General features: G+C 40.2%; 1 protein-coding gene across 7 annotated transcripts in view; it reads left to right on the top strand.

Annotated features, from left to right (window-relative positions):
• The first annotated feature begins 414 nt into the window (after nucleotides 1–414).
• scn8aa (sodium channel, voltage gated, type VIII, alpha subunit a) overlaps nucleotides 415–25,082 on the top strand; it is a 125,329-nt gene continuing 100,661 nt past the window's right edge. For 4 of the 7 annotated variants that reach the window (XM_057830078.1, XM_057830082.1, XM_057830077.1 and 1 more), the window contains exon 1: nucleotides 416–747. The gene's annotated coding sequence lies outside the window, so the exon portion shown is untranslated. Of the gene's footprint in view, nucleotides 748–25,082 lie in introns of all 7 variants that reach the window. The other 3 variants (XM_057830080.1, XM_057830079.1, XM_057830081.1) reach the window with 2 other exon arrangements.

Here is a 25,082-nt window from a genome sequence, read left to right on the forward strand (position 1 = left end):
GTTTGCATGCTATCCTCATAAAATATGAAAACTCATAAATGTTTGGGAGGTTTTAGTTAAAGCAGACACTGTATTTTCATCTGTGTGATTTTGACAAAGATCAGATCACATTTGATAGTGATTTTATGCAGAAATGTGAGAAATTCCAAAAAGTTCAGATACTTTTTCATACCACTGCATGAAAGGCTTCATGCAAGTCCAATTCATATTGAGTGATTATTTTGTGAAAGGATCAACCTGAAAGTTGACTGACGTCCATCCTTTTCCATGACTTTCTTCATGTCACGGGCACATACGTCAGATTTACGTGCGCAAGCTCCAAGCTATCAACATTCTTGCATTGAACTCTCTCTCTCTCTTACTCACGCGCAAGAGATACGACTGGCATTTGCGCGTTTTTTTTTTTTTTTTCTTGTGCGCCCCATCCGGTACACTCCCCTGTGGTGGCGCACTGGCGTCGGGCTCGAGGAGGGCGTGGGGGGCTGCAGGCCTAAATGACCTTTAGGATTGGCGCGGGAGGCACTGGGCGACACTCCCTCACATTGTGCTGAGAGTCATCAATTATGCAGGGAAGCCGTTCGCTCTGAGGAGGGCCGCTACTGCTGGAGGTGGAGGTGGAGGTGCTGGTGTGCGCGTGGAGGGGGGAAGACGGCAGCAGCAATATGGCGACAACCGCAGTTTCTCCCAGACCATTCGCGCCTCTGCAGTCCCGTGACGGTTCCACTTTTCGCCTGTGACGCTTCCGAGGTAAGCGCACGTTCCTTGACATGTCCAACGCCGTATGTCCGATGAAGGACACTGCTTCGTTTTTTAATTTTTGCTGGGGTTGTCTAGCGTGAATGTCGCAGAGCTGCCCCGCATCCCTTTCCCCCCTCTCCCTTTTTTTTTTTTTTTCTTCTTGAATCTTGAACGTGTGGTTTCAGCATCGTCCTGTCGTTAAATATGTCAAATGCTGAAAATGTGTATTAACGACGAAAGGGGCGCGCATAGGACGCACCTAAAAAAAGATGGCTCCATCTTAAAAAAAAAAAAAAGACATTTTCACATTGCGGGACACTTGAGCCCAGTTTAACAAAACGAATGTCACGTTGCGGGACGCTCTGCTCAACCCTAAATGACAGAATGCGTGTGAGTATTCCTTTACCCTTCCTGCCATGCGTCTGTCATTGTCTCATTTTTTTTGCTCTTATTTCGAAACACGTACACACATACGGTGTGTATCGATTTGCTGGTCGAGAAGGCTCCGCGGGTGTGGTGCGCACCCTTCAAGGCAGCGGGGAAAAACGCGAGGATCCCGCATAAAAACCTTTTGCATTTATCACCGATATCATTATTCGTGGGGATGCTGCATATGACGACTGGTTGCCACCCACTGCAGCATCAGCAGCCTGCCTGCCTGACTGCTGCCTGCCTCGGTCAATGTGCTGCTTCTTTGCGCACTGTATGCTCCAATGTTACACAAACATGCACCTTCGTGTCGTCACCGTCACATCCACTCTCCCCAGTCGTGGAAAAAGACCAACTGTGCGGCTCTGTTCTAGCGATGGTTTATTTTATAATTTTTAATCTGCCGTCGAGGGCCTGCCTATCTTGTATTTTGATATGATTTTAATTTTATGCATGCAAGCGTGTGTGTATGTGTCAGCAGAGCAGCAGAAGGCATTGTGGATTTGTTTTCCGACGTCCATTTTAATTTATTGCCTGCCATTGACGACGATAGATGTCCAAATCATTTATAGTGGGAGGACCGGGTGTGAATGTATCGATCAGTGCCATTGATGGTGCTACATGTCCAATCCATGTTGACTGGGAGAGGATGGTAAATGCTAAAAAAAACTAAATACATGGTTTTCTCCACATCCACCATTACTGACATTGATTTACCTAGAATCAAATCCCTAAATGGTACCCAAATTACTCTCATTGACTCATACAATGGGGCAAATAAGTATTTAGTCAACCATTAATTGTGCAAGTTCTCCAACTTGAAAATATTAGAGAGGCCTGTAATTGTCAACATGGGTAAAACTCAACCACGAGAGACAGAATGTGGAAAAAAAAACAACAGAAAATCACAATGTTTGATTTTTAAAGAATTTGTTTGCAAATCATAGTGGAAAATAAGTTTTTGGTCAATACCAAAAGTTCATCTCAATACTTTGTTATGTACCCTTTGTTGGCTATAACGGAGGCCAAACGTTTTCTGTAACTCTTCACAAGCTTTTCACACACTGTTGCTGGCATTTTGGCCCATTCCTCCATGCAGATCTCCTCTAGAGCAGTGATGTTTTGGGCTGTCGTTGGGCAACACGGACTTTCAACTCTCTCCACAGATTTTCTATGGGGTTGAGATCTGGAGACTGGCTAGGCCACTCTAGGACCTTAAAATGCTTCTTACGAAGCCACTCCTTTGTTGCCCTGGCTGTGTGTTTGGGATCATTGTCATGCTGAAAGACCCAGCCACGTCTCATCTTCAATGCCCTTGCTGATGGAAGGAGATTTTCACTCAAAATCTCTCGATACATGGCCCCATTCATTCTTTCCTTTACACAGATCAGTCTTCCTGGTCCCTTTGCAGAAAAACAGACCCAAGGCATGATGTTTCCACCCCAATGCTTCACATTGGGTATGGTGTTCCTCGGATGCAATTCAGTATTCCTTCTCCACCAAACATGAGAACCTGTGTTTCTACCAAAAAGTTCTATTGTGGTTTCATCTGACCATAACACATTCTCCCAGTCCTCTTCTGGACCATCCAAATGCTCTCTAGCAAACCACAGACGGGCCTGGACGTGTACTGGCTTCAGCAGGGGGACACGTCTGGCAGTGCAGGATTTAAGTCCCTTGCGGCGCATTGTGTTACTGATAGTAGCCTTTGTTACTTTGGTGTGGTCCCAGCTCTCTGTAGGTCATTCACTAGGTCCCCCTGTGTGGTTCTGGGATTTTTGCTCACTGTTCTTGTTATCATTTTGACGCCACAGGGTGAGATCTTGCATGGAGCCCCAGATCGAGGGAGATTATCAGTGGTCTTGTATGTCTTCTATTTTCTAATAATTGCTCCCACCGTTGATTTCTTTACACCGAGCGTTTTACCTATTGCAGATTCAGTCTTCCCAGCCTGGTGCAGGTCTACAATTTTGTCTCTGGTGTCCTTCGACAGCTCTTTGGTCTTGGCCATAGTGGAGTTTGGAGTGTGACTGACTGAGCTTGTGGACAGGTGTCTTTTATACCGATAATGAGTTAAAACAGGTGCCATTAATACAGGTAACGAGTGGAGCCTCGTTAGACCTCGTTAGAAGAAGTTAGACCTCTTTGAGAGCCAGGAATCTTGGTTGTCTGTAGGTGACCAAATACTTATTTTCCACTCTAATTTGGAAATAAATTATTTAAAAATCAAACAATGTGATTTTCTGTTTTTTCCCACATTCTGTCTCTCATGATTGAGGTTTACCCATGTTGACAATTACAGGCCTCTCTAATCTTTGCAAGTAAGAGAACTTGCACAATTGGTGGTTGACTAAATACTTATTTGCCCCACTGTACATGGGGATGGGAATTGATACGATTTTCATGATTCCGATTCCATCATCGATATTGCTTAACGATTCGATTCTTTATCAAAAGAACAAACTTTTTGATTGGCATCGAGTTTGTTTAATCAGAAGTCACAACTTTACAAACTCACAACGAGGTCAAAAGAGGCCCAAAGCCTCAATGTTAACTGTGGCAATAAGTGGCAAATACACAAGAATGCGTAACATTTTACTGAAACATTTTTCTAATAGAAATAAAAAATATTGGTATATATTGGCATATAGGTTGTTGCTCTGGCTTTGGCAATATGTGTTAAAGTGTATTATTTACCATTATATTGAAATGCATGCCTTTTAGTTTTTATGGTGCTTTCACGCTCAAGTGGGGGCGCCCTTGCGCTTCCTCACGTGAAGAAGAACGTGCTCACATGAAAAAGAGCACGCTTACACGCGAAGAAGAAGTGCAGCTACAAAGCATCCAAGCGAATGAGCGAGTTAGTGAGAGAGGGAAACACTGCTACGAGCCTACGTTCCTTGTTAATGTTTGTAAAATATCTACAGAAGCAACGCCTGTATGTATCATCTTTTGTGTTGTTGTTGTGTGTTTCCACTCGCGATCGGACACTTAAATCCAGTTGTGTAGTGGTTTGAACGATGTGCTAATGCTAGCGAACGCATGCTAACCGTTTGTGTTATTACTGTATTAGCATCTAACCATCGTTGATTTACGTTGATGCGAACCTGTTTGTTATTGGGGACGAAATTGATTTGTTTCATTTCTATTTTTAGTGTCACTCTTCAAGTGATGGTTGAATAAAGTCAGCAAATTATACCAGCGTCTTCTGCATCAGCATTTGGGAGCTAAGCTAGCTGTATAGCAAGGACTGAGCCTTAGCATCTCGGTGAGGGCAATACAGTCGTGTTCCCTCCAGTTGCAGTTATCTCCACCTTGCAATGACTGCAAGTCGCTTTGTTGTAATTTTTCCTCGTGAAGTGAAGACACACTTTCGAGCGTTTGAACTTACGTGCTGTCATTGTTATGTTTACGGCTGCAATGCTCGTGCTAAACCATCGTAACCTTTCATTTTCACCCTCTTTCTTGGTGAAGTGTAGCCAAACTTTGGAGCGAGTGGTACTTGGCGCCATGCTAGTTTGATGCGTCTGGACAACAAGACACGTCACGTCACATGATGACGCAATACGTGTCTTTAGGAATTGTGAAGGCTTTTTCATTGTGATGTCGAGGCCTCGAAACACTAGGAACCGGTTCGGAATTGGAATCTGATTTCGATTCCCATTCCTACTCATACAAATACTTAGGAATTTGGATTGACATTAATTTATCATTCAAAACCCATATTCATCATCAAATCCGTAAACTTACATTCAAATTTAGCTTCCTGTATAGAATCAAAGGCTGTCTGTCAACTTCTAACTGAAAAAACATTGTGTTATCTTCTTTTGTTTCCGTTCTTGATTGTGGGGACATCCTGTATTGTCATGCAGCTCCATCAACTCTTCATCAGTTAAACCCGGTCTATCACAGTACACTAAGTTTCATCACCAATGACAATTTGTGCACTCATTATTGTACCCTTTATCAATCGTTGGATGGTCTTCACTACAGTCAAGAAGAAATATCCACCTCATGTTATTCATCTATAAGGCTTTACTGTGCAAACTTGCGAATTACCTCTCACCTCTTCTGTCATTTAAATCCAGTAACTACAAAACACGATCAATTAATTACTTAACCCTAAACATTCTACTCACACGCACTAATGTTGGCAGAACTAGCTTTAGCTATTATGCTCCTCTTAAGTGGAACGAATTGCAATCTACTCTTAAACTGCAGTCATTCATCTTGGTGATTTTAAATCTCTTTTGTCTGATGTTTTTACTGATTATTGTAACTGTTTCTGTTAGTGTATTTTGTGTTGTCTGAAATGTGTGAATGTTTATTTGTGCTCAGGCCTCTCTTGTAAAAGAGATATAAATCTCAATGAGACTGCCTGATAAAATAAAGATTAAATAAATAAAATAAATGGCAGCGATCATCTCCAATAAGTCCGCCAACGAGTTAAAAACAGACGTTTTGCATTAGGTGAGGAATACATTTCGACTGGGAGGGCTGGCAGCCATCATTCGCTTCTCCCCAGTCAAAATAGATTGGAAATCTAGCGCCATCAATGACAGCCAATAAGTTAAAAACAGACGTTTTTGCATAATGTGAGAGGGAGCTTCTCACGACCAACATGCTTGCAAAGACGGTGTTGAGAAATAGTCAAAACCGCACGAGCTGAGTTGACCCTGAAATTTCATGCAGCTTGAGCACTTGTCATGTAACCATCATGCTCTGACTAAAAGGCTTTCCCTGAGACGAGCAGCCATTAAAGAGAAGCCTTAAAAAAAAGTCATACAGGGCACTGCGGTTTCCCATTTGAATTAGACAATGACTTTAAGCCGAGATCAGGCACAGTGTACATCCTTTATAAAGCCTCTCATTTGATATTAATTATCTTTTAAAGTAGCACTTTATCCTTAAATCTTCTGCTTAACAATCAATCAGAAAACAGTGTCCTACTTTCTGTAGGTTTGCATCTTAAAAAATTGTCGTCTGTAATTGTAACTGAAATGTTTCATGCATGTTTAAGATAACAAGTTGTTTTTTCAGTTTAGCGCACAATCTACAGCTTTGTGAACATTGATAGAGTTTAGTCATTGACACTAGGAGTGGGAACCTCTTGGTACCTCACGATACGATACGGTTTGCAATACAAAGCTCACAATAACGATGATCTGACGATATGGCGATACGATGATTATCGATGCATTGGTCAGGAAATCCTTCTAGGATATTCTAAAAACAACTAATGAACAGAAAAACAAGCTTCTGCTGTGAATTGGAATGAGTTTATCACTAATAGACATCCAATCCGTTTGTTCGCTGCCACCCTCCCACTTCAAATGGATTCAACGTCTATGGCCATCAGTAGTAGCCAATCCCTGGCAATGAGGTAATTTTGGGCCATTTAAGGTCATGTACCTGTTGATTTTCAGTTACTTCCTGTTGATTTTGGGGTATTTTATTAGCTTGTTACACCAGACTCACCGCTGTTCCAGCTACAGAGTCTGGCGACCAATGAGCGGATCAAATTTCTAGGGCGGAGCAAGCCACAGCAAACAGACAGCAGAGTGGACCAATCAGCGACGGGCAGACGTGAAGTTGGTAAAGCGAAAACCCACGCAGCGCGAGCGGAGAAGTTTATTTAACATGGCTCGCGTGAGACAGCCTCTTGTCAATGACTTGTGTCTATGTGTTTTTGTTAATTTAAAACTGATTTTACCGTGAATTGGAACATATTCTCGGCTCTCCTGTTCATCATCTGTATTGTTGTGGAGACGACTTCCGACGCGGAAGAGTGACATTGCTCGTTAAGAACACGTCACGCAAACAAACAAATCTGATTGGACGGATCATTTCGTACTGGCTCGAGAGGCTGTTAATGGGCTGGGTCCTACACTATTCTCACAGTGTTTGAAAAATACAGGGAGAACAGTCTGTCCGTGCCAGACAAGTATTTTATGGGTCACTTCCTGTTCATTTTGTGTTACAGAACAGGAAGTGAACTGGGAATCACCCAAATGAATAGGCAGTGACTCAAACTCTAAAGGAAATGACCTGAAAATGCCCTAAAATGAACATCAAGTGACCTATAAATGCCCTGAAAATCTGACAGAATGACTGTGAATGCTCTGGTTTTGAATGAACGAACGTTCCCAGTCTAAATGGATTGGGGTTTGAGCACGGTCAAGGCAGCCTTAGAGTTACCTGAGGCACTATTATGGTGGAAGATTTTTTTTTTTTTTTGTTAGACATTGACACCTTTTTAAAATGATATCTCGATTGTTGCAGGAGCATATCGATAACCTATTGGGATACAAAGTATCACGATATATCACCATTTTGATATTTTGTCACACCCCTAATTGCCACAGTTCGTTCAAATGCCAAACAGTGTCTTATTCCTTGACTAATTGTGTAAATGCGACCATAAAATCCATCCATCCATCCATCCATCCATTATCTTCCGCTTAGTCCGGGGTCGGGTCGCGGGGGCAGCAGCTTTAGCAGGGAAGCCCAGACTTCCCTCTCCCCAGCCACTTCAGCCAGCTCCTCCGGCGGGATTCCAAGGCGTTCCCAGGCCAGCCGAGCGACATAGTCTCTCCAGCGTGTCCTGGGTCGACCCCGGGGCCTCCTGCCGGTGGGACATGCCCAGAACACCTCTCCAGGGAGGCGTCCAGGGCGACCATAAAATACAGATGTTATATACAGTGCCCTCCATAATTATTGGCACCCCTGAAAAAGATATGTTTTTTAGCTTCTAATAATTTTTTAAAAATTCAAATAATATGGGACCTTAATGGGAAAAAAGAGAAAAATCCAACCTTCAATACAAGTGCATTCATTCAGTGGGGAAAAAATCCCACATAAAGAAAAAATTATTTGACATCAAATAATGTGTGTCACAATTATTAGCACCCCTGGTGTTAATACTTTGTACAACACCCTTTTGCCAACAAAACAAGGTCTGGGGACTGAGATGGCCATGGGAGGAGCTTGATTTTGTGTCTGGTGAACCATTTCTGTGTAGATTTGGCCATATGTTTAGGGTCATTGTCTTGCTGAAAGACCCAGTGACGACCCATCTTCAGCTTTTGGGCAGAGGGCAGCAGATTTTGATTTAAAATGTCCTGGTATTTCAAAGCATTCATAATGCCATGCACCCTAACAAGGTTCCCAGGGCCTTTGGAAGCGAAACAGCCCCACAGCATCACTGACCCACCCCCATACTTCACAGTGGGTATGAGGTGCTTTTCAGCATGCGCATCTTTCGTTGCACGCCAGACCCACTGAGAGTGTTTGTTGCCAACAAGCTCAATCTTGGTCTGATCTGACCAAAGCACACGGTCCCAGTTGAAGCCTGGGACCGTGTGTATTTTTGTGTGAGACCAAGATTGAGGTTTTTGGCAACAAACACTCAAATTTCGTCTAGTTTTAGTCGACAATTCTCAAAATGTTTTTGTCTGTAAACTTCAAAAGTTTTGGTCCATGAATCAATAAATAAATTAAAGGTTTCCAACAATTTTGAATGAACATGACAGACAAGCACATAACTGTAGACTACAAGGACATCACCATTTTCAGGATGATATTACAAACTCTCCAGGAAAAAAGCACGTTATTTGCAATTAATTAAACTCATCTGCACGCCATGAGCTGTATGTAAAATGTTTTCCATGAGTTAAGAAGACACTGAGTCTCTGCGCTAAATGCTAATGGTAACGTGAATGCTATGCTAATGCTACATGTTAGTTTAGTGTGTGATGTAGGGGTGTGACAAAATATCGAAATGGTGATTTATCGTGATACTTTGTAACCCAAAAAGTTATTGATATGCTCCTGCCAAGAATCGAGATATTGTTTTAAAAAGGTGTCAATGTCTAAATTAAAAATGAAAATGAACCAACAAGTTGCTACCAAAATCTTCCACCATAATAGTGTCTCAGTTCACTCTCAGGCTGCATTGAAGATGCTCGACGCCCAATCCATTTAGACTGGGAACACTCGTTAATTCAAAACCAGAGCATTCAGTCATTCTGTCCGATTTTCAGGGCATTTACAGGTCACTTGCTGTTCATTTTAGTGTATTTACAGGTCATTTCCTGTTGAGTTTGAGTCACTGCCTATTCATTTGGGTGATTCCCAGGTCACTTCCTGTTCTGTAACTCAAAGTAAACAGAAAGTGACCCATAAAATACCCCTAAATCAACAGGAAGTAACGGAAAACGGGTAAATGACCTCAAATGGCCCAAAATTACCTCATTGCCTAGCACTGGCTACCACTGATGGCCATAGACGTTCAATCCGTTTGAAGTGGGAGGGATGGCAGTGAATGAACGAATGTGATACTCATTCCAATTCACAACAGAGGCTTGTTTTTTCTATTTATTAGTTGTGTGTAGAATATCCTAGAATGATTTCCTGACCAATATATCGATAATCGTTGTATCGCCATATCGTCAGATCATCATTATCGTGAGCTTTGTATCGCAAATCATATCATATTGTGAGGTACCAAGAGGTTCCTACTCCTAGTGTGATGATCACTCAGCACAGACCTTTAAAGGCTAAAGCAACATGGCATATCTAGCTAAGATAATAAAGTTAAACTTACCAAGCAGCACTTGACACGTTTCACAAAAGGAGCCCAAAATGGGCACCGGCTTACTCACTGGCCGGTGTGTAAGCGTGTGTGTATGTGTGGGGCAGAGGGCAGGCGCATAACGTCACATTAGTCACACGACCAAACACTGCTAAATGCGTGCTAACTACACATACAATAAGAAAATATCACACATTGTGAATTCATGACGGAAACTGGCAAATTTTCATCTTGTTTTCGTGTTGTCAGAAGACAACTGGCATCCATCTTGTTATGTTTTAGTCTCCCAAGACACGTTTTCAGCACGTCATCGTGACGTCATTGTCATGGAAATATTGTTCGTTGACGAAAGATTTTCGTTATTGTCATAGTTGACGAAAACAACACTGCATACAACAAAGTAAACAAAAGCACTACTTGTTAGTGTCCAACGGATACGGCGCTAAAATGGCATCATCAGTATCGGCGAGTACTGAGACATAAAATGACGATGCTGTGCAATATTTACTTTTCGAGATCTAGTTTCCAACCGCTGGTTGCACTACCCAAGATGGCTGCCTCCTACCAATGCCGCCATAAAAAAGGAGCGCATAGCGCCCTTCCCAAGACGATGATAGACGATCAGTCATTTGCCGTCCAATCATCCTTCTGCTATGAATTTATGAGTTAATCACTTGTAGATTTCCAAAACATTTGAAGTGGGAGAATTGGAGCATCAATGGCAGACAGTGAATTAAGCATTCTCTTGACCAAGCCATCATAGTAATTAGTTTACTTTGCTACTACAGTGGTCGAAATGGTCGTATGTTGAGCATGATTTTCCCATAAGAATACATTATAATTACATGAATTCGTACCACAGCCTGAAAACCTACACTAAATCCTTAGGAAATACGGCTGGTACTATTACAAATGGCAATTACACATAGCAAAACAGATACATTATAAATAAAAACCGGAATAATAAAATAATAATAGTAACAATTCCTGTAATAATGTAACAAATCGCGTTCTAATGTCGCGGACGTGTTTTGTGTGCTGTATCTGAATGCACCGCGTGACTGACGTGACAGAAAAAGATGCAGATCTTACTAGTGTTGTATCGGTCGCGAACGATTCGTTCTTTTTGAACGAATTGTTTTGGTGAACGAGACCGAACTAATCATCATCTGCACTGATTCGTTCTATGAAGGTGGTGCTTGTTCGCTGCGTGGGAGGGCGTTGAGCAAGCGGCAGCGTCTTCTGACATCGCACACGACCAATCAGACGCCAGCCTCATCGCGGGCAGGGGAGGGAGCGGAAACAGAATCAGGGCGTTTGTCACTCACGTCCACGTGTGGCCAATAAGTAGCCAGCGTGCAGGCAGGGGGGCAAGACTGAGTTTTGTCACTTCCCGTTCAGTGACTCGGTCCTCCGGTTCCTGACCTAGCTTGCTGCTAACTTGATTTTCCAGTAATGACTATGCGGTGAACGAATCAGAAAATGAAAGGAAATGACTTTGTCACATATTTGTTAACGTGGAGCCTATCAAATGCTGCTCAAACAGACAAAAACACCACACAAATCTAGCGAGCATTGTTTAGAGTAGTACTTTTCTCAACAAACTCGTGACTGCCTATGGCGACATACTATCAAATTTACAGTAATTTAAAACACGGGTAGCTACGAGGCAAGCAAAAGCTGAGCTGCGGTCGCGTGAAGGCAGTGAAGCGGGCAGAGAACTGTCACTATATGGAGGCTTCATGGCAGCGATATTTACCTCATATGTGCACAGAAAAAAATATTTAGTATGATCACCATAATACTGATTTGCAATGAAACTGTATATACATGTCAATTTTTTCCCGAGTGTTTTTTTTTTCTTCTTTCGTGTCAGGTGTTGGTTGGTTTGACAAATTATGTCAATCCGTCCATCGTGCTACTCAAGCGCCCAAAACAACGCACGCAGACACGGGAGATATCGCAATATGTCTACATTTTTCTTAACAGACTAATGAGAGTAGAAAGGCGACATCGTAAAGAGCTAACAATTATTTCTCGTCAGCATTTGACGATCTGAGATGCGGGGACGACAGGGGAGCTGACCGGATTATTTTATTTATTAATACCAGTGCAAAAAAAACAATATGATCACCATAATACTGATTTGCAATGAAACTGTATATACATGTAATTTTTTCCCGAGTGTTTTTTTTTTTTTTTTCGTGTCAGGTGTTGGTTGGTTTGACAAATTATGTCAATCCGTCCATCATGTGCTACTCAAGCGCCCAAAAACAAAGCACGCGGACACGGGAGATGTCGCAATATGTCTACATTTTTCTTAACAGACTAATGAGAGTAGAAAGGCGACATCGTAAAGAGCAAACAATTATTTCTCGTCAGCATTTGACGATCTGAGATGCGGGGACGACAGGGGAGCTGACCGGATTATTTTATTTATTAATACCAGTGCAAAAATTCAACACGATCATCTTAATACAAAAAAACAAAAATACAACAGAGCGAGATGTAAATATGATGTGTTGGTCGTTCCATATTCAGAAATTAAACTTTCGATGTATTTTTATTTTCGTGACAGCAAACATGCTGTATATGTGATTGTATGTGTGATCAAGAACCTGCTAAAGAAAGTCCGTGCGCCCCCGCCCCCTACTCCCCTCACAAAAGGAAAATGTTTAACCGTGTCCTAAATCGAAATGCAAGCACGAGCCATGACTTTGAGCCCATAGAACTAGGACAGACGACGCGGAAGTTCTCCCTCGCTTTTGCAGCAGCAGGAGGGAGACGAGGCTGTCTGTGAAAGCAGAATGATACCGCCTGTCACTCATTTCTGAAACTACGACGAGTGGTCAATGTGGAAGAGAGGGAGGGACCAAGCAATGTCACTTCCCGTTCAGTTATACTGCGAAGCGGTCTTTGGTGATTCGTTCGGCAACGTCACTTCCCGTTCAGTAACCGAACGATTCGTTTGGGCGGGGAGGGAGATGAGGGGGCGAACGATTCGTTGAACGATTTGTTTGAACGAATCTTTTTACTGAACGAACCGGAATGGATTCGTTTACTCAAGTGAACGACAAATCTCGTCACTAGATCTTACTTTCTCTTTTAATGTTTTGTTTTTAGCATCAACTGCGGCGGACAGTAGGCGTCTTGTGTTGCATAAGTTCTGAAATAAATGATAAAAACCTGACGAAGCTGGCGATTTCTTTGGTGATGTTACCACAATAATAATTGTCACCTTAACTTATAAAGACTGGCGAACGGAGGTGGGAGGAGAACCGTCGAGATCAGACATTCTATGGCCGTATTGTCGAGCCAGTTCACGGATGCGCACACCACGATCACCGCGATTTTTTATCATTTTCATCTTCATTTCAATGGTTAACGTCACCCTTTTCCTTTTTCTCCACCTGCACTAACATTCTTGGAACCGATGTTGATTTCTCTCACTCCGCTGCTATCCGTCCGTCTGCGGTGCTGTCATAAATCTTATTATGAAAATGTCGTCGGATGTAGAAACTAATGGCGAGTCAAATTTTCTGTCGGATGTCGAAAAGATCGTGTGTGGATCGTATGTGGAGGTACCACTGTACTTAAAATTCAAGTGTTTATGCAGTAATCTACTATCAAAAATAAACAAAATGTATAGTTTTTCAAAAATCATAGTATCTCTTCATTATCACCATCAGCCGATACCACACAGCCAGGCGTAGCAATCGGTATCAGGAGCGAACAAATGGTATCCGTGCTACACTACAACTCGTGTGCAGGGATGCACCGAAAAGCTTTGACCAAACACGTATGATTGTTTGCGAGGCCTGGAGAACTGCATAGTGGCTAATGACGTAATGTACGCGCGAAGCGTGATGAAAATTAAGGTTTAAGGTACAGGTACTGGTTCAGTTTCGCTTGCTTAACGCTGGGAATGCATTTGCATAATCTTAGCCTCTCAACTGAGATTAGCATGTTGGCTTCATGGTTAGTACTTGAATAATAAGTTTCATTTTCATGCCACAAGGTTGAAAAATTCAAATCCACTCATTTTTCAAGCAGTTTGACTTACAAAGGCTATTGGAATCGATTGACAAACTGCATGGATGTCAAACCTAAACCAGGACACAACATGCCTAAATCTGCATTATGGCTTACATAAGTGGGGAAAAATGATTTTAATGATATGTAGCCGTTGTTACCAAACCACAAATCTTTAGCTCCCAAAATGCTTCAAATAAGTGCTCTCACTGTTGGAGGTATTTTTTTTGTTTCTTTTGTTGCATGGTAGGTATGTTTAAAAGCATTATCAATTGACAAAAACCTCTTGAAGTACAGTGCCTTGCAAAACAACAAATAAAAAACTGAAAAGTGGGGCGTGCAATATTATTCGGCCCCTTTACTTTCAGTGCAGCAAACTCACTCCAGAAGTTCAGTGAGGATCTCTGAATGATCCAATGTTGTCCTAAATGACCGATGATGATAAATAGAATCCACCTGTGTGTAATCAAGTCTCCGTATAAATGCACCTGCTCTGTGATAGTCTCAGGGTTCTGTTTAAAGTGCAGAGAGCATTATGAAAACCAAGGAACACACCAGGCAGGTCCGAGATACTGTTGTGGAGAATTTTAAAGCCGGATTTGGATACAAAAAGATTTCCCAAGCTTTAAACATCTCAAGGAGCACTATGCAAGCCATCATATTGAAATGGAAGGAGCATCAGACCACTGCAAATCTACCAAGACCCGGCCGTCCTTCCAAACTTTCTTCTCAAACAAGGAGAAAACTGATCAGAGATGCAGCCAAGAGGCCCATGATCATTCTGGATGAACTGCAGAGATCTACAGCTGGGGTGGGAGGGTCTGTCCATAGGACAACAATCAGTCGTACACTGCACAAATCTGGCCTTTATGGAAGAGTGGCATGAAGAAAGCCATTTCTCAAAGATATCCATAAAAAGTCTCGTTTAAAGTTTGCCACAAGCCACCTGGGAGACACACCAAACATGTGGAAGAAGGTGCTCTGGTCAGATGAAACCAAAATTGAACTTTTTGGCCACAATGCAAAACGATATGTTTGGCGTAAAAGCATCACAGCTCATCACCCCGAACACACCATCCCCACTGTCAAACATGGTGGTGGCAGCATCATGGTTTGGGCCTGCTTTTCTTCAGCAGGGACAGGGTTAAAATTGACGGGAAGATGGATGCAGCCAAATACAGGAACATTCTGGAAGAAAACCTGTTTGTATCTGCACAAGGCCTGAGACTGGGACGGAGATTTATCTTCCAACAGGACAATGATCCAAAACATAAAGCCAAATCTACAATGGAATGGTTCAAAAATAAACGTATCCAGGTGTTAGAATGGCCAAGTCAAAGTCCAGACCTGAATCCAATCGAGAATCTGTGGAAAGAGCTGAAGACTGCTGTTCACAAACACTCTCCATCCAACCTCACTGAGCTCGAGCTGTTTTGCAAGGAAGAATGGGCAAGAATGTCAGTCTGTCGATGTGTAAAACTGATAGAAACATACCCCAAGCGACTTGCAGCTGTAATTGGAGCAAAAGGTGGCGCTACAAAGTATTAACGCAAGGGGGCCGAATAATATTGCACGCCCCACTTTTCAGTTTTTTATTTGTTAGAAAAGTTTAAATTATCCAATAAAATTTGTTCCACTTCACGATTGTGTCCCACTTGTTGTTGATTCTTGACAAAAAATTAAAATTTTATATCTTTATGTTTGAAGCCTGAAATGTGGCGAAAGGTTGCAAGGTTCAAGGGGGCCGAATACTTTTGCAAGGCACTGTATCTACCCACTATCACTTTTGTGAGATGGTGAATGGAGATCACGTGAAAACCCCCCAACTCATTTATATATGTTTAAAGGGCACATGGAAAAATAAAATGAAATAGGAATTGTACAAATAGAAATATATTGCAGTTAATACAAATATGTAAAGGAAAATTTAAATATCCTTTCCTTGTTAAATGTATGTGGAAAGCTCCCTTCACATTGGAATTTGGCATACAGGATGTTCAATTTTATTCCCTCATGCTGCACAGTCTTAGTTTCACACAGTTGATCATATTTTACGCCAACTTTCAAGCACAATCCAAGCTACACTATAGTAGCAGTGAAGGCTCAAGAAGCAACAAGCGAAGACCAGTAATTATTAACCCTTTCAGGGACAGTTGTCACTACAGTGGACAGTAGATCGGGATGCCGATCGATCGGGTCCGATCATGTCATTTTCAAAGTATCAGAATCGGCAAAAAAATATCGGCCATGCCTTTTTTAAATATATATATATATATATATATGCAGTATATATTTTAATTAATTTTTTTTCTAATTGTATTTAATGTTACAGGCATAATATGTTACACTCATCCAGAGTCTGTAGTTTAGGCTTAAGGTAGGGTTATCAAAAATATCAATAATTAATGCAATTAATGTATGCGCTGCACAACCTTCTCACTCATTGTCGCGCTCAATCTGTAATGACGCCGTTTTACCTATATAGAGAGATAAAAGGCAGCGCTAAATAAGTAGAGTGAATTTTGGCAGCCTTTGGAGCCTTTCTTCAATTGGCTAAAGCCTTGCAATCCCTCTCCCTATGATTAGAAATATCATGGGAAGCAATGTGGGGAAGCAAGGTGGCAATTGATCTTTGTCTTAACTCCTTAAGTTATTTCCCAAAGCAGAGAAGATATATACATTGGTAGCACGACGCACAGTCATGGTTCCTCTTCCCATCATGGTTCCACTTCCCATCATGCATTGGGGCATGCCTGCAGTATCATTTACTGAAAGGTCAACAAATACACTAGATGGCAATATTTAGTCACAATATACAAAGTCACAAGTCTTTCTATCCGTGGATCCTTCTCACAGAAAGAATGTTAATAATGTAAATGCCATCTTGAGGATTTATTGTCATAATAAACAAATACAGTACTAATGTACTGTATGTTGAATGTATATATTCGTTCGAGTTTTATTCATTTTTTTCTTAATGCATTGCCAAAATGTATATGAGCGGGAAAAATTATCGGGAATGATTGGAATTGAATCGGGAGCAAAAAAGGCAATCGGATCGGGAAATATCAGGATCGGCAGATACTCAAACTAAAATGATCGGGATCGGATCGGGAGCAAAAAAACATGATCGGAACAACCCTAGTGGACAGCAATTCAAAAGTTAAAAGACTGAAGACCTTTAGGCCTTTATGGGATAAGTGACTATTTTTGGCCACAAGAAAAACCTTAAATATTAGCAATTATTTATATCTAAGTAGTAGTACTTTGACATATGATCCTTTCTACATCCGGCGTAAAATTTGACTCCTCATTTGTCTTGATATATATACAGTGGGGAGAACAAGTATTTGATACACTGCCAATGGGTTTTCCCATTGACTGTGTATGAAATACTTGTTCTCCCCACTGTACATGTTCGAACTATGACGATTTATGACAGAATCACAATTTCATTGTTTTCCTGCAAGACGGACGCATGGCGGATTTTCTTGTGAGAGAAATCAGCATGGGTCTCACGAAGGTTAGTGCAGGTGGTGAAAAAGTGAAAAAGGTGACGCTTAATGTTTTTACGGTATGACGTAATTCCATGCCATGTTAGTAAATATAAGTTCGTGAATTTTGCAATTTTTTGAAGAAAATCAATCAAATTGAAATCACAATATCGGCTAGAAAAAAATTGCAATTAGATTTTTTTTTTCCTAAAATCCTTCATCCCTAGTGGATAACCTGAAAAAATACACCACAAAATGGATAGTCCATTCCTTGAAAACATGAATTTATGTCAGCGCCATCAAAATGAGAAGTCTCGACACCATTGTCTATGAACAAGATAGTTGAATGGGTTTTTCATGTTTTCATGATGACAGTTTATTTTCTTGATCTTTTCCTATACAAAAAAAGGTCAGAACTCGGTGACTCATCAAGACAGCACTATACTAGACTTGCACAGCTATTTTCAAAACTACAATAATGTTACACATTACAGGTCATCCCCGGGTTACAACGTACACAACTTACGTGATTTCAACTTTACGACGCCGGAGTCTCGTCCGCCATTTTGTCTACAGTCATTTTTTTAAAGTCACTTAAACAGTACCGTATTGTACCTCACAATATTTGTTACTTTACTTTATTAATACGACATGTTCTGTCCTCACTAAATATGAAAAATATGAAGTTGTTGATCTTGACAGACAGCAAACAAGGAAATTGTGGTTTTTGAAGCTTTTTACTTCCTTCACTTTTGACAAATTGTAAACCTGTAACACACATAGGTACATTTATGTTCAAAACGACACACATTTTCACAATAAAACACTTGACACAAAACAATTGGTGTTCAAAAGTCCATCTAGTCTGATCAATATGTAAATTTAGTTGAATAAATTTGCCTAATTTGCCTAACAAAAGTCCGCTATCTTAAAACTACAAATGCTAACGTATTTCCAATTCTCATAGCAAATCGCTGACACATAACTCCACAGATTGTAAAATTGAAACGTTCAAAAGCGAGACTGAAATTTATGTATGTAATAAATAAAATTAAGGTCAGTAGATTTTTAAGACCTTCCAAAATTGTATTTAAGATCTTTAATGATATTTTGGGAGAATTTTACATATTTTAAGGCCTAAAATTCAAATTATTGGATTTAAGACTTTTTTTTTAAAGACATTTCAAGACCCCGCGGATACCTTTATATTATGTTAAGTCCATGACCGCATATCAGTTTGATATTTGTATCAGATTTCTGGAGAACATCGGCATATGGTTAAAAAGTCATTATCGGACAGCTCAAATTCTCATCTACATCACAACAGACATGACCACTTGCAATGTAGCAAGGAACATTGCATCTCCTGGAGTGTCCAATCAACCCACACATCACATCCATATGAAAGCAGCTTATACTGCACATGTCTAAATGCACTGCTATTTTTTCAGGAGAAAGTTCTACTAGACTTTGCTCAAAGGACCAAATTTTCTGGAGATTGAACTAATAATTTTGAGAATTTTTCACACTGAAAGCGCCTGAGAAATATTGTATTACTATTAAGGATTTTTCCTCACTTAAGGAATTTCATTTATCTTCATATATATAGTTTTAACAAACATTCAATCTACAGTTTAAAAGGAAAATAGTTTTGATATTGGAAAAAAAAAACTTGTTAATCGCCTTAAGACTTCAAAATTTTATAGTTTACACCTGTAATGACTTATTTGCACTTAATTTCTCGTGTTACTAAAACACAGCTTGTTCTTTTAAAGTTGAGAAAAATTGCATTGTTCTATTGTGTAAGATTTGCCCAAACGAACCAATATAAACATTATACTGTATCATTTCTGTAAATCCTCTTCTAAAGCACCAAGCCATAAATTAGAGAGCGCTAATGTATTTGTACTGTGACAGCTAAAGATTATAATGTGAAAGTCACACTTCTTTGCAACATCATGCTTACATTAGATATTATATCCTATTAATACAGTATGTTTAAGCCCAATCAGCATCCATTGCAGCCTGGTCATTCTTCCTTCTGTGGTCTCTTCTCTTTTTTCGCCTAAATGGGGGCTTTGATTCTTTCCCAACCTGGTTGCTGGTCAGCCCTGGGCCTGTGAAGCACTTCGCAACTAATTTGTAATTAGGTCATACAAAAATTAAACCTTCTTGATTCGACATGCTAATTAACTAATTCAACGCCATTGACAGGAATTAACATCAAATCGATTTGAACAGGGATGGCTGGCATTGAATGGTAATGCTTCAGTACCATTGATGGCGATAGATATCAAACACGGCATTCAGGCATGACAAAATGTAAAAAAAAAAAAAAAACACCAACACCAAAACAATCCTTAACTCCGTCATCACATCAATACAGTCTAGATCACATTCTTTTTGACCAAGAAGCTGATAAGCTGTCCGGGTGTTTTGCATTCACTGTTTGTGAACAACATAGTAAAGTCACATGAGATGAGCCTTTAGCACAAATTGACTAGTTACCTACTGTAGGTGACTGGTCAAAGAAGACTGGTACCAGTATTAACATGTGTAGTCTTGTGTGCACTCTGGGTTGGTGACTCGCATGGCAGCAGAATGCTGCCTGTCACTTCACCCCATTATCTGTGGTACACACAAAAAACCAGATACTTACTAGTATACAGTTAGTATACAAAATATACTATACATTATAGTATACACTTTTAATAGCCTGACTATGGAAAACTACAAACTACAATCCATATCACAGGTGTCGGAAAAAATATTGGAGACCTAAGTAGAATGCCAATTTCCTCGCATGTTTTGTACAATCATTTTTATCAATAAGGCGCTGTTACGCTATGCTATTTCTACTTTTCTCACTTAGGAGTGGGAACCTCTTGGTACCTCATGATATGATACAAAGCTCACGATAACGATGATCTCATGATATTGCGATCAAACGATGATCAATACATTGGTCAGGAAATCATTCTAGGCTATTCTACAAAACAACTAATTAGGCCTGTCGCGATAACAAATTTTAGTTGGCGAATTCTCTCATAAATTATTGCGATATGCGATATTATTGCGCCCTCCCAAAAAGTTTTTTTTAACCAATTTACAATAACACAGTAAGAATACAGTATATATTAATAATACTAAGTAATATTAAGTACACCCATTTAAACGCAATAAACGTTCACTCTTAAATTCAAAAACTTTTTAAGAAATCCCAACTAAAAACAATAGAACATGCCTCTTTTAAGTAAAAGACAACAATATCAATACCGCACAGAAACACAGAATAAATAAAATGTCTTTTTCAAGGAAAGATAAAATTGCACTTCAATAACTTAAGCATTTAGGCACAGAGGTATAAAGTTGTAGTAACACTAACAATTGCACTTCAACAACAACAGAGAAAAATAGATTAATTAAGTACAAGAACAAAAATTTGGCTTCACTAAGCCTATGTTCATACTGCAGGTCTTAATGCACAAATCCGATTTTTTTGTCATGTCTGTTTTTTTTTGGCGTGCCTGTTCAGACTGCATTTGTCCATGGAGCTCGTTCAAGTATCACGCATACGCATGAATTCGTAGTCCGAGATCCGCTCAGCAAAGTGACCGCATGCGCAGAAGCGTCAAACAAATGACACATGCTTACTGTATGTCATTCCAGGGTGGTCATATTTTGATTTCCAAAAAGAGGACACAAATAACAGACATTAGTAATCCACGTTTAGACCTATAGGCTATTCAAGTTTATATGGAATGATAGAGCGCATACACGCACGCACATAAGCCTTGACTTGTGTGCGTGACATGACGTGGGTGTGTCAATTTGCCCCGTCTCGGCCATGTAAGCAATACCGAAATATTGCTCATTCGGCACATAGAATTAAAATCGAAAATTGTCAGGCTTATACTTTTCTTCATTTATTTTTTAATGACTGTGTTCAAGCCCGCTTCGTGCATAAAAGCAGAGTTCAAGCTAGAAGCTAATGCACAGCTACATCGGGTGGGGACGGTGTTCTGACAAATTTTGCAACCCATCAATAATTGCAGAACAGGTGTTCTGACAAATTTTGCAACCCATCAATAATTGCCACCTTGCGGTTTTGCGCATGCGCGTAACGTTAAAAATGCCTGCGAATGCAGCGATTCAAAAGTAAACACTACAAACTTTCTTTAAAGAAAGGAATATTTACTTAAGTTTGATCATGGAAAGACATGTACAAAAGTTCTCAAACAGAGCCTACCATGTTAGCTGCACACAGCAACTGCCCCCCGTGCTCTCACTGTTAACGACTTCGCCGTGTCATTAAGTAATAATTTACGCCATTTTCGTGTTGCACATTTATGTTTATGATGCATCTAGTTTAGTTAGCACCTTTGGATAACATTGACAGTCCAGTTGAATGTAAAAGAGGGCTTTTTCAGCGCCACAAAAGCTTTGGGAGCAAAATTTTATAAGGGAGCAAATTTTGACAGAACAACGGGATTTAATAAGCCCAGGCTTCTTCCGTCAGCCCTCGTCTTTTCTTCGGGTTAATTACTTTTATCACAATGCTATCTTGTAACTGTCAATGATACCGATGATGATGACAATAAACAACAGCAACAACATTGCTCCCGTCCTGCCTGCCGCTTTCGTTTTGCTGATGTCATTGCCGCATGAATTCCGATTCCGGAGACTTGAAAGTTTAGACCGCCAGCCGCATTCTGGAAAAATGTGGCCCAGATCGGATTTAGACCACATACGAAAGTGACCCAGATCGGATTTGAAATGCTCCACTTCTATGCGACTTGTCATGTTCAGGCCGTCAAGTTAATGCCTCACTCGAGCCAGAAAAACACGCAAAAATCGGATTCATGCATTAAGACCTGTACCTAGCCTTAGGCTAGGTTCAAATGTGTAAAACGAACATACCCAGAAGTCAATAAAACAGAGTGAATCCTCATCACAGCATATTGCGCTGTTGGTAACCAGGAAGCCGAACTTTTAACAGCAAGTCCGCCGCACATCTGCTGCACGCGCACGCACGCACGCACGCACGCACGTGGGGCGATAAATCGCAGCGGGAAAATTACCGCCTTCATTTTAATTTACCGTGCGATAAATGGAATTATTGCATATTGCGACAGGCTTACAACTAATACACATAAAAACAAGCTATCTTCATCCTCTGCTGTAAATTTATAACTTGCAGGCGTCCAATAATTTGAACTGGGAGGATGGCAGCGAATGAACCCCTCCCACTTCAAATTGGCTCCTCCCACTTTGATGTTCGTCAGTGGCAGCCAATGCAGGCAACGAGGTAATTTTGGGCCATTTCAGGGTCACTTCCTGTTGTTTTTGGGCATTTTATGGGTCACTTCCTGTTGATTTTGTGTTACAGAACAGGAAGTGACCTATAATGCCCTAAAATAAACAGAAAATGACCTGTAAATGCCCCGAAAATTGGAAACAGTGACTGTGAATGCTCTAGTTTTGAATGAACAAACGTTCATTCGCTCTTCCCAGTCTTAATGGATTCGTCATCAAGCGCCATCAATGGCAGCCATATAGTTAATTGAGACACTGTTATTGTGGAAGATTTTGGTAGCAACTTGTTGGTTACTTTTTTTTTTTTTTTTTTTTAAACATTGACACCTTTTCAAAACGATATTTAGATTCTTGGCATGAGCGTGTTGATAACCTTTTGGGATGCAAAGTATCACGATATATCAGCATATTGATATTTTGTCATACCTCTACTATGAGGTGAAGCAGCACTTTAAGTCTCACCCTTGTATTTGAACAGGAAATATGCAATTATTGCAATTTTAACATTTAAATCATGGCCATTATTGGACTCAAAAAGATCACAATCATTGTTTGTGTTTGAACTCTTTACATACAAGTGTGGCTCTGCCTCCCCTACCTTCCCTGGCTGCACATCCCTGCCTTTTTAGAATCAATATGTGGTCAAATCTGGTGGATGACTTTCTTTAAAGGGGCATGCATCACCTTTATCATGTGCCAATTCCAGCCAATCGCAGGGCACTATAGACAAAGGACCTTTCACACTCACAATTACACCTATGGAGGATTTGGAGTGTCCATTCCGCCTACCCATCATGCATGTTTTTAGGATGTTGAAGGAGACCACATTACATTGAGAAAACTCATGCAGGCACAGGAAAACATGCAATCGCCACACTGGAATGCCGGGGCTGGGAACTGAACCCTTGATTGTGGATGATGACATCGCTAAATTCCTTGCAATTGTACATTGAACATTGTCCTTACACTCTTCAACTGTTTTTTCCCCCGCACTTCTTCACAAAGCGGAGAACCTCGCACCATCACCACCATGAATGACTGAGCATTTCAGCAAAGCTCCTTTTATACCCAAATATGGCACCTACTTGTTGCTAATTAGCCTGTTCTCCTGGGATGTTTCAAATAGGTGTTTTATGCACATTCCTCAACTTTCTTAGTCTTTTGCCACTTGTCCCAGCTCTTTTGGAATGCCTTGCAGCCACAAAAAATCTAAGTTAACGATTATTTGCTAAAAACTAGAGATCGACAGGTATGGGTTTTTCAGGACCGATACCGATACTGATTATTAGTAGTTAGAGGGGGAGATAACAGATTTTTGCAGTAAAAGTGTAAACATTGGCATTACAAAATTGAATAATGCAAACACTGAACTTCATTGAAATGCCTAAAGCACGTTTATAGAATCACAAAAATAGAAAATAATAGCTCCAGATGTGCCTGAATTTCCTAGACTCAGAAACATCTATTATAAAGTTGAATAAAGGTTAAATACATAGCTGTCTGAAAAATTTCCACAGAAAATACAATACAACAAAAATACAGGGAGTTCTCAGGGTCAGCAGCACCTCTTGTAAAGTTAAATAAAAACTTTGAGAATAGCTCCCTGATTTTTTCACAATAAATAGCATTTCAATATGTGGTAACTGAAATAATTTAACTTCAACTTCAAACAAAAACAAAAAGTGCAGGAGTTCACTGTGTACCCATCGGAGCCGAAATAGCCCAGTTTTAAATAAATTTTGATCAGTAATAATAGTAATCATTATTTTTGTTTTCATATGATTTTTATGTTTTTTTTAATGAAGAAATACATTTGCAAATTAATAAAATATTAATAAAAAAATGAAAGGAAATTAAAATGAATAGAAACAGAAATACACTGCACTAAAATTAGTGTTGCACCGATACCATTTTTTGGCCCCAATACCGATACCGATACCTGGCTGTGCAGTATCGGCCGATACCGATACCATACCGATACCACCCCGATTATATATATATATATTAGGGCTGTCAAAATTATCGCGTTAACGGGCGGTAATTAATTTTTTAAATTAATCACGTTAAAATATTTGACGCAATTAACGCACTAGCCCCGCTCAGACAGATTTAAATGTCAGTATAGTGAAAGGCCAACTTGTTAATTGTGTTTTATGGAGTTTTTCCGCCCTCTGCTGGCGCTTGGGTGTGACTGCTTTTATAGGCTTCAGCATCCATTACCATTGTGTAATAGTTATTGACATCAACAATGGCGGGCTACTAGTTTATTTTTTGATTGAAAATTTTACAAATTTTATTAAAACGAAAACATTAAGAGGGGTTTTAATATAAAATTTCTATAACTTGTACTAATATTCATCTTTAAGAACTACAAGTCTTTCTATCCATGGATCACTTTAACAGAATGTTAATAATGTTATTGCCATCTATTGCCATTTATTGTAAACAAATACAGTACTTGTGTACCGTATGTTGAATGT

Source organism: Corythoichthys intestinalis, chromosome 2, assembly GCF_030265065.1.
Source record: "Corythoichthys intestinalis isolate RoL2023-P3 chromosome 2, ASM3026506v1, whole genome shotgun sequence".
NCBI lineage: Eukaryota > Metazoa > Chordata > Actinopteri > Syngnathiformes > Syngnathidae > Corythoichthys > Corythoichthys intestinalis.